Consider the following 12,604-nt stretch of genomic DNA (forward strand, 5'->3'; position numbering starts at 1 on the left):
AGAAAGGAGACACTAAAGTTCAGAACGGTCGATTACACATTGTACCGCACGTTAATAACAAACTAATCACGATACGAATGTGCAATGGTCCTGAAGGATGAAAGTTTCGAGTTTCTTTTCCCTTTTGTAAGCATCACTTACGTAGCTCCAAGACGTCAATTACCAGTTTCCCCGTGTTCGGGTGAAATTCCTCGGAGCTGAGACGGGGGAACTTCAAAGTGTGCTGTTCACATTCATATAAAGACAATTAAACATCACCTACCTCCATCAAAGAACCCAGATAATCAAAATACCTTTTTAGCGTCGTTGTTCCACGGAAATAGATCAATATAGAAGAGACCTGAGACCTCGTTAGTTTGAACCAAGAGTCCGGTGAATTTATTGTGGAACTCTGATCTATCTGCTGAATAATTGTACTAATAAAGGGCAGTGATTGAGCGGATAATACTGTGGAAACAAATTCCTTTATTTGTAGTCATCAAAAACGAGTCAATTCAGTGATCGCATAATACGCTACTGACCATCAGATGCCAGCAATACCCAGTCATTCGGCTGTTTTAAAATATTTTTGCATGTTTTAAATGTATGAATAATCCGGTAGGGAGGTTCAAATCAGCGTAAAGGTCAAAAACTAACAATACTTGGTGATCTTCGTTAGAAGATTACTAAGTTTATGATGTCTAGTTTTACCTAGCGCCTCCACGGAGCACCTAGAAGCATTTCTACATTAACGGTGTTGTTAAATTACATCCTCAGCTGTTATAGTTGAGAAATAGTTATTTCAAGTTGAGCGTTTGAAAAAGACTTGCAACAACTTTTGAGAACGATGTTGATCTTTTGATCAATGCCATCATCAGTAAATGCTTTTCAATGTAGTCGAGAATCGAAAACCTCCGCTTATAGGCTAGAATGTACTTTAAAGGCTTGATCTAATAATAATTTATTAATTCTTAAGTTTTGTTCGAATTATTTGAAGGCGAGAGACATTATTCGGCTGCGAAGTTTTTGAAGTGTTGCCCACTCTCAGTAACAGGTTGTTACTTCTCAAGAATGAACATCACGGTTAGATATTTGTGACCTTTGGGACTCTACCGGAATTTAATAGTCGGGGTAGACTTTTAATTCTGTTTTTCTCAGTTGGCCAGAGAGTTTTCTATTGGAAGGATTAAAGCTGCGTGCCCCGGAATTCCTGTATCTAAAGTGGATTGTCAGGCTTCGGCTTGTCTAACTCCATAAAACAAAATGAATGATACATTTTTTGTAAAATGAGTATCTATATAAAAGAAAACCAGCGCAGTCAGCACTAATAAATCTATTATTTGTGGTTCACAAAATGAGATACATATTTTCGAAAACAATATTGTTGTTCTGAACGTCTTGTCTATTTTAAACAAACAGCCTAAACATCAACGTTCAGCTCCTTTCTCTTCAGATGCCTGCTATCTACAGTCATTTAGCTGTTCGGGGCCACATTTCCTCATTACGATGCCATCCCTGAGTTTAATCAAACTGATATGATCCTCTTATGGTGCGTGGAGCTCAGTTCCCTTGGATTAGGGCTGGTTGCATCATCACAAAGAAAGCTTCCCTGCTCTATAAATAGAATGACGTCAGTTGACTGGTCTTGTAAATACCAGAGCTCACACTCACTATATAAAGGCAATGATGCAACCTCGAGCGGTGTTCCGCAAGTTTTCGAAAAACTGGAGAAGCTCGGCTACTGAGCAGAGAAAGCGCCGCTTCTTTCAGAGCGAAGGCGCCTCTTTCCGGAGAGCTGAGCGCATCAGGACAAGGTAGGTTAAGTCATTTAGCACTCGAACCTCTCGGGTCGAAGCCTCTTTCTGCCGAGGCCAGTTACAGTGAGCTGTGGAAGTCGGGATTACATGTGATAAATTGTGATAGTCAGGCCACGCTTCGTTCACGTATTTTTTTCCGCCTCATTGGAAAGGTAGTAACAGTGAAATACCCGCGGCGCCGATCCTGCTCTAATCCCAACTCACTCTGGGACAAGCACGGTTCATTCATCCTGTACCCACAGTGACTTTATTTCGTGGAATCTGTCACAAACAACTGTTGGGCTGCTGTGACTCCAGTACTCGGGGATAAGGAGGAGGCTTTTGTAAACATTCCTGTCATACACAAGGTCTTTCTGAATCGTTACAACTTGTTACTTTGCTGACGTTGAGTTAATTGAATGAAACTGATTATGTTGAGCCTTTGCTGTGACAGTTCACTGAGCGCCAGCTTTCCAGCGGGCTTTTCATTTACTGTCACCCGAACCATAACAAGTCGTCATTTTAAACAGGAGTCAGTGATTTCAGGCTGTAGAATTATTATTTTGGGGGTTATTGGGAAGTAGACAACTCCCCTCCCCACTCCCAATATAACCAGTGGCCCCAGATCTGCTTAGTCAGAGCAGCAACGTCAGTGGTCAGATGACACGGAGGAGTTTCCTGTAAAAACGGCTGAAGTTTCCCAATCGCCGTCTTGCTGCAGTTAGTTCCAAAGTTTAAAAGTTGCAGTAGCTGTATTTGCCCACATGATGGAAACACGGAGGACATCCGATCACGTTATCTGAAGGCGTTAGACGTTCAGCGGGTTAAATAATCGATTCCTTTTTGTCCCAGTTCATTGTTACGTTCCATTTTTCACTTAGCTTCTTACTTGAGTAACTTTATGCAAATCGGGGCAAGTACCACTAAACTATCAGAGCAGAGAGTTATACTGCAGTTATATTGCTGTTGTAAACAACAGTCGTTAAAGTGGAATTTATTAAAAAGGAAAACTTGTGTACTTCTGATCCAGGCTTCGTAATGGGCCCCTGCTATGTTTCACCGTGGAGAGCAACATCAGTATTAACAGGATGGGAAGCAAGGCTGGTTTCATGAAATGTACTGGTCCCTCCAAAAGATCCTCACCACCGCCCCCTCCACCCCGGGCCTTTTGAACCCCTGTAGTAGTCTTCTTTATTTACGCACTTTTGATCAAATGAAGTCGTTAGAAATAAATTTGTAATAGCTTTCAGGCAGTTGTGTGGTGATAAATATAAAAGTGGATATACCATACATCATATGTAGAATTCCTTTTCCAGAAAGGTTACAAAGCTGAGAGTGTGAGAATATCACCTAGGGATGCTTTCTCCCATCACCTGTCCAAATTCAATTGTGAGACCGGAGCTATAGACTTTGCACCAATATGAAACTGAAACTGCTGTGTATTGACATAATGCACTGCCATTTCTGGCCTATATAGTTTTAATTCTGTGTAAACACAGAACTCAAAGTTGCCATGAAAAATAAGTGTATCTGTACCAAGTGGTCCAGTCCATGTAACTAAGTCTCTTCACAGAGATGGGCCTAGTAACTGATTAGCTGATAGATACTGAATTCTGATTTGGTTATCTGTGTGCTCCCAACATATAAGCTTAATGTTGCCTCTGGATTGATTGTTTTTCACACCTTCAGTGACCCTAAGTATCGACATTGGAAACTCCCAGTGATGACACCGTATATGTTTATGCTATGGAGAGTTTAATGGATAGTCCGAGTTTCCATGGTGCATCAAGAGAGCAACTATAAGGGAAAGACATTCACTGACGATAGGAAAGAGAGACTTCCATTTATATAGCACCTTTCACACCCCATAGCGCTTTACAGCCAATGAAGTACTTTTGAATTATAGTCACTGTTGTAAAGAGCGAAATACAGCAGCCAATTTGTGCAACAGCAATCTTCCACAAACAACAATATGATAATGACCAGATCATTTTTTTGTGATGTTGTTTGAGGGATAAATATTGCCAAGAACACCAGAGATAACTCCCCTGCTCTCCTTCAAGATAGTGTCATTGGGAACTTTTTCATCCACCTGAGAGTAGACAGCATCTTGGTTTAACGTCTCCTCCAAAAGACGTCACCTCTGAAAGCATTCCCTCATTACCACGAGTGTCAGCCTACATTTTCATGCTCAAGTGAGACTTGAGCCCATAACCTTTTGACTCAGCCACAGCTGAAACTTAAATATCAAACATTCCTTGAGCTTAAGTGATTTGAAGATGAGACCTCAGTGGGAAAGAGAAATGGAGGTTTCACTTTGTTGAAAGGACTGGAATGCTAACGAACATTTTTGCTTATACTTAAGCACCAGAAGAATATTCCACAGTGTTCCAGAGACCACTTTCCACTTCTTCCAGTAATGCTCTATATCCTCTAACACAGACATCAATATCTCTAAGTAGAAATTTGATGATTGTGTCTTGCTGTTTCTTGGTTTTTAGGTAAGAGGCAGAGAACTTTCACCATAACAGCAGTAATACTGATAATAGGATGAATAACTGGTACATTCTGTGTCCTTCACAAGGCAAAACTGGACTCCTACTCAGTTCAGCTTTACTTTCTAGTCTGTAGAGAATTAAACACTGATCACAAGAACAATAATTTATAGTTTTCTAACTTTCCCACCTGACTTAATTTACAGTACTTTGTAATATCATTTCCCTATTGTACATGTAGTAATATAAAAGAAACCTTGCATTTATATGGCGCTTTTCACAATCTCAGGATGTCACAAAATACTTTACAACCAATGAAGTAATTTTGAAGTGTAGTCACTGCTGAAGGAAATGCAGAAGCCAATTTGTGCACAGCAAGTTCCCACAAACAGCAATGTGATAATGACCAGAGAATTTTTTTTAATGATCTTGATTGAGATAATTATTGACCGAGCACCAGTGTACATATTCAAGTATTACCAAAGACTTCCCATACAATCTTTTGATGGCTATGGAATCCTTTTAATTGTAGTCTTGTATTTCCTCACATCATCTGGTACTTTTTGAAGATAAATGGACCAGTAATACTTGAATAACCACATTGGCTGAGCCGTGGAAGGGTTAGTATCTGAGAAACTACAGTGCCATTATTATTGCAGAATAATTGCATCACATTTCAGAGAAAGTTATAAACAAGGAATTAGCTTGTGCCAGTTATAGGGGACTATGGTAAAGTAAATGTCTAGGAAACCAACAGCCTAATATAATTAAATGCAAAATACAATCATCCTGTTTTAAAGATCACCAGAATACAGAAAAAAAACATATTAATTATCATGGCATTATCAGTGAGATATTCATTCTAGTTTGAATCTCCATTAAGAGAATATTGGTATATTAGATTAGATTAGATTAGAGATACAGCACTGAAACAGGCCCTTCGGCCCACCGAGTCTGTGCCGAACATCAACCACCCATTTATACTAATCCTACACCAATCCCATATTCCTACCAAACATCCCCACCTGTCCCTATATTTCCCTACCACCTACCTATACTAGTGACAATTTATAATGGCCAATTTACCTATCAACCTGCAAGTCTTTAGGCTTGTGGGAGGAAACCGGAGCACCCGGAGAAAACCCACGCAGACACAGGGAGAACTTGCAAACTCCACACAGGCAGTACCCGGAATCGAACCCGGGTCCCTGGAGCTGTGAGGCTGCGGTGCTAACCACTGCACCACTGTATATTAAAAAAGAAAATCACAAAGCTGGTTGTCTTAATGCATTAGTGTTGTGGATTAACTTTGGTGTGGGACTCTCAACGAAGTAGGTCTAAGGGTAGGTTTCCTCTCAGTTAAATATGATCTTAAAGATGATTATCATTGCCTCTGCTATTACCAACATTTTACATTGCTGATGTGTTTTGTAGAAGAAATTCCACAAAATGTAGTCATTATCTTTTTATGAGTAATAGTGGGAGGGGGAAAATCAATTTGCTGAGTCATTGTTAATTAGTAACACTGAATTTAAAGGTGAAAAATGAACTTTGTGGTAGTAATTTAAATTAACTAGCTGCAGTGCTTTGTGTTCATTTTTGGGATGTGATGAAATCTGCTGTATATGCACCAATCACATCTCTCAAATTAAAGTTCACATTTTACATGTGGTTAGGTTAATAACTGCCATAGCCCCATCACCCTCATTTCCAGAGTTTCTCCTGACACTAGTCCTTGCCTGCTGTGTGTATGGGTGTCCGTCTGTGTTAGGTGAAGATGAATGAAGGAATATGATTATTGTAGACGCCTGGAATATTTGATGATGCATAAAGCTTGTGGCATTCATATAAAAATAAAATCTACAAATACTGGAAATAAAATTAAAAATGCACTGAAGATCATTAGGAGTCTCAGGGAGACATAGCAGTTAGCATTTTAGATAGTATCCTTCATCAGAACACTTACCACTTTTTTGCTTGAAACTGACCTGCCTTGCCTCTCAAATTTGCACTTGAGGAAATATGCTGTTTACATGTGCTGGCATGCTTTTGTAGACATGCACAGTCTTATCCAAAGGTTTAAAAACCGCATTGAACTTTAATATAGATTCAGATAAAACAAAATATAGAGGAAAGGACATGGAGAATACAATTAATTTTTTTTTAAATGCAGGAAGAAACTAATGGAAAAGTTACCATGGAGGAATGGAAGATTACATAGACAAAGAATACAGTAAAAAAACAAGACGTAGAAGAAAGAGAGGAAAGGCAGTTCAGTGATATGGTCAGAACATTTCCATATTGCGTCCAATGAGCTAGCACTAAGATTTGGGTTATATAAATGGGGCCTACAGCACAAAAGCACAAAGAAATAAAACATTTGTACAAGGCAATATTTAGGCTATAGATACAGCACTAACATAGTTTTGGTGGTGAGGACATTAAAACCATTAAAGTGTAGCTTTATCAGGATGATACCGGGGATTAGAAACTTATAGTTATAAGGAGATGGAGGAAATATTGGGAATTCCACTGCAGCAGAGAAGCTTAAGAGGAGATATAATGTTATGGAGGCTTTCAATAGGATAAATAGAGAAGGACTAGTTCCTCTAGTTGCAAAGTCAAAGGGGTCTTTCATTTGAAATGGGAGGAGAGAGGTTATGAGAAATTGCTTTAATCAGATAGTTGTTGGAATATGGAATGTTTTGTCGCAGGGAGAAGCTGGAGCAAAGACTAATCTGTGGATAAACAGGGCTTTGGGAAGAGGTTAGGGGAATGGGAATCACTTTGAATTAACGAAGAGCCCATAAAGACAATGGGCAGAAAGCCTTTTCTGTACTGTAAACTTGTATGGTTCTATTTCCAATGGGGCCGACCATGACTCATGGCCCTCCTGCCTTGGGCGCTATGGCGTTGGAAGGATGAATGAGAACGGGCAGAGACTGCTTGAGTTGTGTACCTATCATAACCTCTGCATCACCAACTCGTTCTTTCACACTAAACCCTGTCACCAGGTTTCATGGAGGCACCCAAGATCACGTCGTTGGCACCAGCTAGACCTCATTGTCACAAGGCGAGCCGCCTTAAACAGTGTTCAAATCACACGCAGCTTCCACAGTGCGGACTGCGACACCGACCACTCCCTGGTGTGCAGCAAGGTTAGACTCAGACCAATGAAGTTGCATCATTCCAAGCAGAAGGGCCACCCGCGCATCAACACGAGCAGAATTTCTCACCCACAGCTGTTACAAAAATTTCTAAATTCACTTGTAACAGCCCTTCAAAACACTCCCACAGGGGATGCTGAGACCAAGTGGGCCCACATCAGAGACGCCATCTATGAGTCAGCTTTGACCACCTACGGCAAAAGTGCGAAGAGAAATGCAGACTGGTTTCAATCTCATAATGAAGAGCTGGAACCTGTCATAGCCGCTAAGCGCATTGCACTTTTGAACTACAAGAAAGCCCCCAGCGATTTAACATCCGCAGCACTTAAAGCAGCCAGAAGTACTGCACAAAGAACAGCTAGGCGTTGCGCAAACGACTACTGGCAACACCTATGCAGTCATATTCAGCTGGCCTCAGACACCGGAAACATCAGAGGAATGTATGATGGCATGAAGAGAGCTCTTGGGCCAACCATCAAGAAGATCACCCCCCTCAAATCTAAATCGGGGGACATAATCACTGACCAACGCAAACAGATGGACCGCTGGGTTGAGCACTACCTAGAACTGTACTCCAGGGAGAATGCTGTCACTGAGACTGCCCTCAATGCAGCCCAGCCTCTACCAGTCATGGATGAGCTGGACATACAGCCAACCAAATCGGAACTCAGTGATGCCATTGATTCCCTAGCCAGCGGAAAAGCCCCTGGGAAGGACAGCATTACCCCTGAAATAATCAAGAGTGCCAAGCCTGCTATACTCTCAGCACTACATGAACTGCTATGCCTGTGCTGGGACGAGGGAGCAGTACCCCAGGACATGCGCGATGCCAACATCATCACCCTCTATAAAAACAAAGGTGACCGCGGTGACTGCAACAACTACCGTGGAATCTCCCTGCTCAGCATAGTGGGGAAAGTCTTTGCTCGAGTCGCTCTGAACAGGCTCCAGAAGCTGGCCGAGCGCGTCTACCCTGAGGCACAGTGTGGCTTTCGTGCAGAGAGATCGACTATTGACATGCTGTTCTCCCTTCGTCAGATACAGGAGAAATGCCGTGAACAACAGATGCCCCTCTACATTGCTTTCATTGATCTCACCAAAGCCTTTGACCTCGTCAGCAGACGTGGTCTCTTCAGACTACTAGAAAAGATCGGATGTCCACCAAAGCTACTAAGTATCATCACCTCATTCCATGACAATATGAAAGGCACAATTCAACATGGTGGCTCCTCATCAGAGCTCTTTCCTATCCTGAGTGGTGTGAAACAGGGCTGTGTTCTCGCACCCACACTTTTTGGGATTTTCTTCTCCCTGCTGCTTTCACATGCGTTCAAATCCTCTGAAGAAGGAATTTTCCTCCACACAAGATCAGGGGGCAGGTTGTTCAACCTTGCCCGTCTAAGAGCGAAGTCCAAAGTACGGAAAGTCCTCATCAGAGAACTCCTCTTTGCTGACGATGCTGCTTTAACATCTCACACTGAAGAATGCCTGCAGAGTCTCATCGACAGGTTTGCGTCTGCCTGCAATGAATTTGGCCTAACCATCAGCCTCAAGAAAACGAACATCATGGGGCAGGATGTCAGAAATGCTCCATCCATCAATATTGGCGACCACGCTCTGGAAGTGGTTCAAGAGTTCACCTACCTAGGCTCAACTATCACCAGTAACCTGTCTCTAGATGCAGAAATCAACAAGCGCATGGGTAAGGCTTCCACTGCTATGTCCAGACTGGCCAAGAGAGTGTGGGAAAATGGCGCACTGACACGGAACACAAAAGTCCGAGTGTATCAGGCCTGTGTCCTCAGTACCTTGCTGTACGGCAGCGAGGCCTGGACAATGTATGCCAGCCAAGAGCGACGTCTCAATTCATTCCATCTTCGCTGCCTTCGGAGAATACTTGGCATCAGGTGGCAGGACTATATCTCCAACACAGAAGTCCTTGAAGCGGCCAACACCCCCAGCTTATACACACTACTGAGTCAGCGGCGCTTGAGATGGCTTGGCCATGTGAGCCGCATGGAAGATGGCAGGATCCCCAAAGACACATTGTACAGCGAGCTCGCCACTGGTATCAGACCCACCGGCCGTCCATGTCTCTGTTATAAAGACGTCTGCAAACGCGACATGAAATCGTGTGACATTGATCACAAGTCGTGGGAGTCAGTTGCCAGCATTCGCCAGAGCTGGCGGGCAGCCATAAAGACAGGGCTAAATTGTGGCGAGTCGAAGAGACTTAGTAGTTGGCAGGAAAAAAGACAGAGGCGCAAGGGGAGAGCCAACTGTGCAACAGCCCCAACAAACAAATTTCTCTGCAGCACCTGTGGAAGAGCCTGTCACTCCAGAATTGGCCTTTATAGCCACTCCAGGCGCTGCTTCACAAACCACTGACCACCTCCAGGCGCGTATCCATTGTCTCTCGAGATAAGGAGGCCCAAAAGAAAGAAAAAATTTCCAATGTGTATAGTACCAACAGCAACATTTGAGTTCCATCCATGGCACTATAAGTCAAGGGATTGCAAGTGATGTGACAATCGTGGAACTATGCAAAAACATTAATACATGGTGACATTATATAACCTTGTTTAAGAATCAACTGGTTTGCTTTTGAAGAAAATGAACAACATGGGGACTTTAAATTTATGGCTACTTAATAAATTGGTGTAAATGCCCAGTGATGTATTTGCACCTATAATAAAGGTGCGGCGCACTACCAAAGAAAGACTACATAGAATTTAGAAACAGGCCATTTGACTTAACAGAGATGCACCCATGTTTATGCTCCACATGAGTTGCCTCCCACCTTACAACTTCTGACCCTATCAACATATCCTTCTGTTTCTTTTTCCCTCACATACTCAACTAATTTCCTCTTAAATGCATCTATGCTAATTGCTCAACTGCTCCTTGTGGTTGAGAGTTCCATTCTCACCAATCTCTGTATAAAGAGGTTTTTCTGAATTCCTTATTGGAATTATTTATAGCTCCTAGTTACCCCCACCCCCACCAACCCATAAGTGGAAACATCTCGGTCTACCCCACTGAATCCCTTCATAAATTAAAAGACCTCTATCAGGTCACCTCTCAGTCTTCCCTTTTCTAGAGACAAGAGCCCAGCTTGTTCAATCTTTATGATAGTTGTATCCTCTCAGTTCTGGTATCATCCTTGTAAATCTCTTTTTGCACTTTATCCAGTGTTTCGATATCCTTTTGTAATTATGGAGACCCAGAACTGTGCACATTACTTTCAGTGTAGTCTAAACAATGCTCGGTACATTTAACATCTAATATCCACAGCTGAAGTAAACTTGGTTACTCTCCAAGATGTCAACTCGCGATAGCAAACTTAAGGTTAATAAAGCTCAAAGAATACTCCGTTTGACTCATGTAGCCTAGCTAAATACAATGTTAATGTTTGCAGCAGGAAAATAATGAATCATGCCAATTGTCTGTTAAACCTGTTTTTAGATTGTTTAAAGAGATATTTTTCTGGGAATTAATATTGCATGCAAATCTAGCAGTTTTGCAAGCAGAATGGTAAAGACAAACAGATAAAAAGTGGCTGGAGGAGGAGGGAAGATTTACTTCAACTTTATGGAAATAGAATCTATTCATGAGTTCCAGAAAAAATTGTTAATCAGAGTTACATCAGAATATTTGTATTCAATAAATGCATCAGTCATAATAGGTGGAATTTTGCTGGCCCCATGGCTTGGAGGTGGGAGGTCTGATAAAATGGTGGAAGAATGCAGATTCTTCATGGATTTCCCATGGGCAGTCAGGCAGCAGAATTGGGACTGTGCATGTTGGTGGCAGGCATCCAATTGAGCCTGTTAAGCAGCCAATTAACCATAACATTTCACAGCTTTCAGTATTTTCCATGGGGTGCACAGGTCCCATGGAGCATCAGCAGTTTGCCTGCTGGACGGGAGTGTTGGCTGAAACTAGCAGCCAATGAGTTCTGCTGCGTTTACAAGCAGACAAGCTCAGATGAGAGATTCAAAGACTGGGACCTTTAGAAGAATTGCAGAGTAGAAGGCCAGTGCAGAGGGCTGTTAGTAGAAGGGTCTCTCCCAGGTCCCCTACAGTGAGTGCAGACAACTCAAGGAGGAGTGAGAGTCAGTGCACCGTGAAGGCTCCACAGGGTGATCTGCATTCAGAGTCTGACTCCCTCCAGTCAGGAGGAGAGTGGGAAGAGAGAGACTGCATCAGCCACCTGGAGCGGGGCAGCAGCAGGTAGAGGAGCACAATCAACATGACACTGTGATAGAGTGTGGATGAAGAGGATGCAAAGGGGCATTAAGGCAGGAGAATGTTTGAAGAAGACGGTACCCAGTGCAAAGGGTGTACAAAGAGAGGTTACTCTTCATGGAGATGTCAGAGCACCATTGTCGCTGAAGACTGCATCTGTTAAGCCAGGTGGTCGCTGACCTATGCGAAATACTGGAGGAGGAGATGAGGCCACTGGGATGTGGTGGGAACCCATTTCCTGTAGCGGTGAAGGTGACAGTGACACTCAACATTCTCATTACAGGGTTATTCCAGGGATCGTCTGGAGACATTTGTGAGATCTCTGTCAGCGGCCCATTGTTGCATCAAGGAGGTGACGGATGCCTTGATCGAGAGGGCAGGTGAATACATCAATTTTTGCTCCAATCAGGCCAGTCAAGCCAAGAGGGCGCCATGGTATGATTGCCTCAGGTCCAGGGACTTATAGACTGTATGTATGTGGCCATCAAGTCTGAGCAGAGAGGCACATTTGTGAACAGGAAGGGGTTCCACTCCTTCAATGTTCAAATCGTCTGACCACTGGAAAAGTTTCCTCCAGCTGTGTGCAAGGTTGGCAGGAAGCTGCCACAGCGTACATCCTGAGACTGTTCCAGGTGCCACAACTGTTCAATCCACCCGACTGCCTATGTGGATGGATCCTGGGTGACCAGGGTTATCTGCTAAAGACATGGCTGCTCACACCAATCTGGAACCCCAACACTGAGCCAGAGGAAACCTACAATCGCTGCCATGTGACTACAAAGGTGACCATCAAACAGGCAGTTCCTCTGAAAATACAATTTCAGGCATTTAGACAGATCTGGGGGAGCCCTCCAATACGGCCCATCAAAGGTCTCCTGTAATGTGGTGGGTCTGCTGCGCTCTGCACAACCTGATGCAG

General features: G+C 43.0%; 1 protein-coding gene across 1 annotated transcript in view; it reads left to right on the forward strand.

Moving 5' to 3' along the window:
- The first annotated feature begins 1,665 nt into the window (after positions 1-1,665).
- The window catches only part of atf3 (activating transcription factor 3), a 31,733-nt gene continuing 20,794 nt past the window's right edge, over positions 1,666-12,604 (forward strand). Inside the window, exon 1 of the mRNA XM_068044989.1 lies at positions 1,666-1,793. The gene's annotated coding sequence lies outside the window, so the exon portion shown is untranslated. The remainder of the gene's footprint in view (positions 1,794-12,604) is intronic.

Source organism: Heterodontus francisci, chromosome 13, assembly GCF_036365525.1.
Source record: "Heterodontus francisci isolate sHetFra1 chromosome 13, sHetFra1.hap1, whole genome shotgun sequence".
NCBI classification, from domain to species: domain Eukaryota; kingdom Metazoa; phylum Chordata; class Chondrichthyes; order Heterodontiformes; family Heterodontidae; genus Heterodontus; species Heterodontus francisci.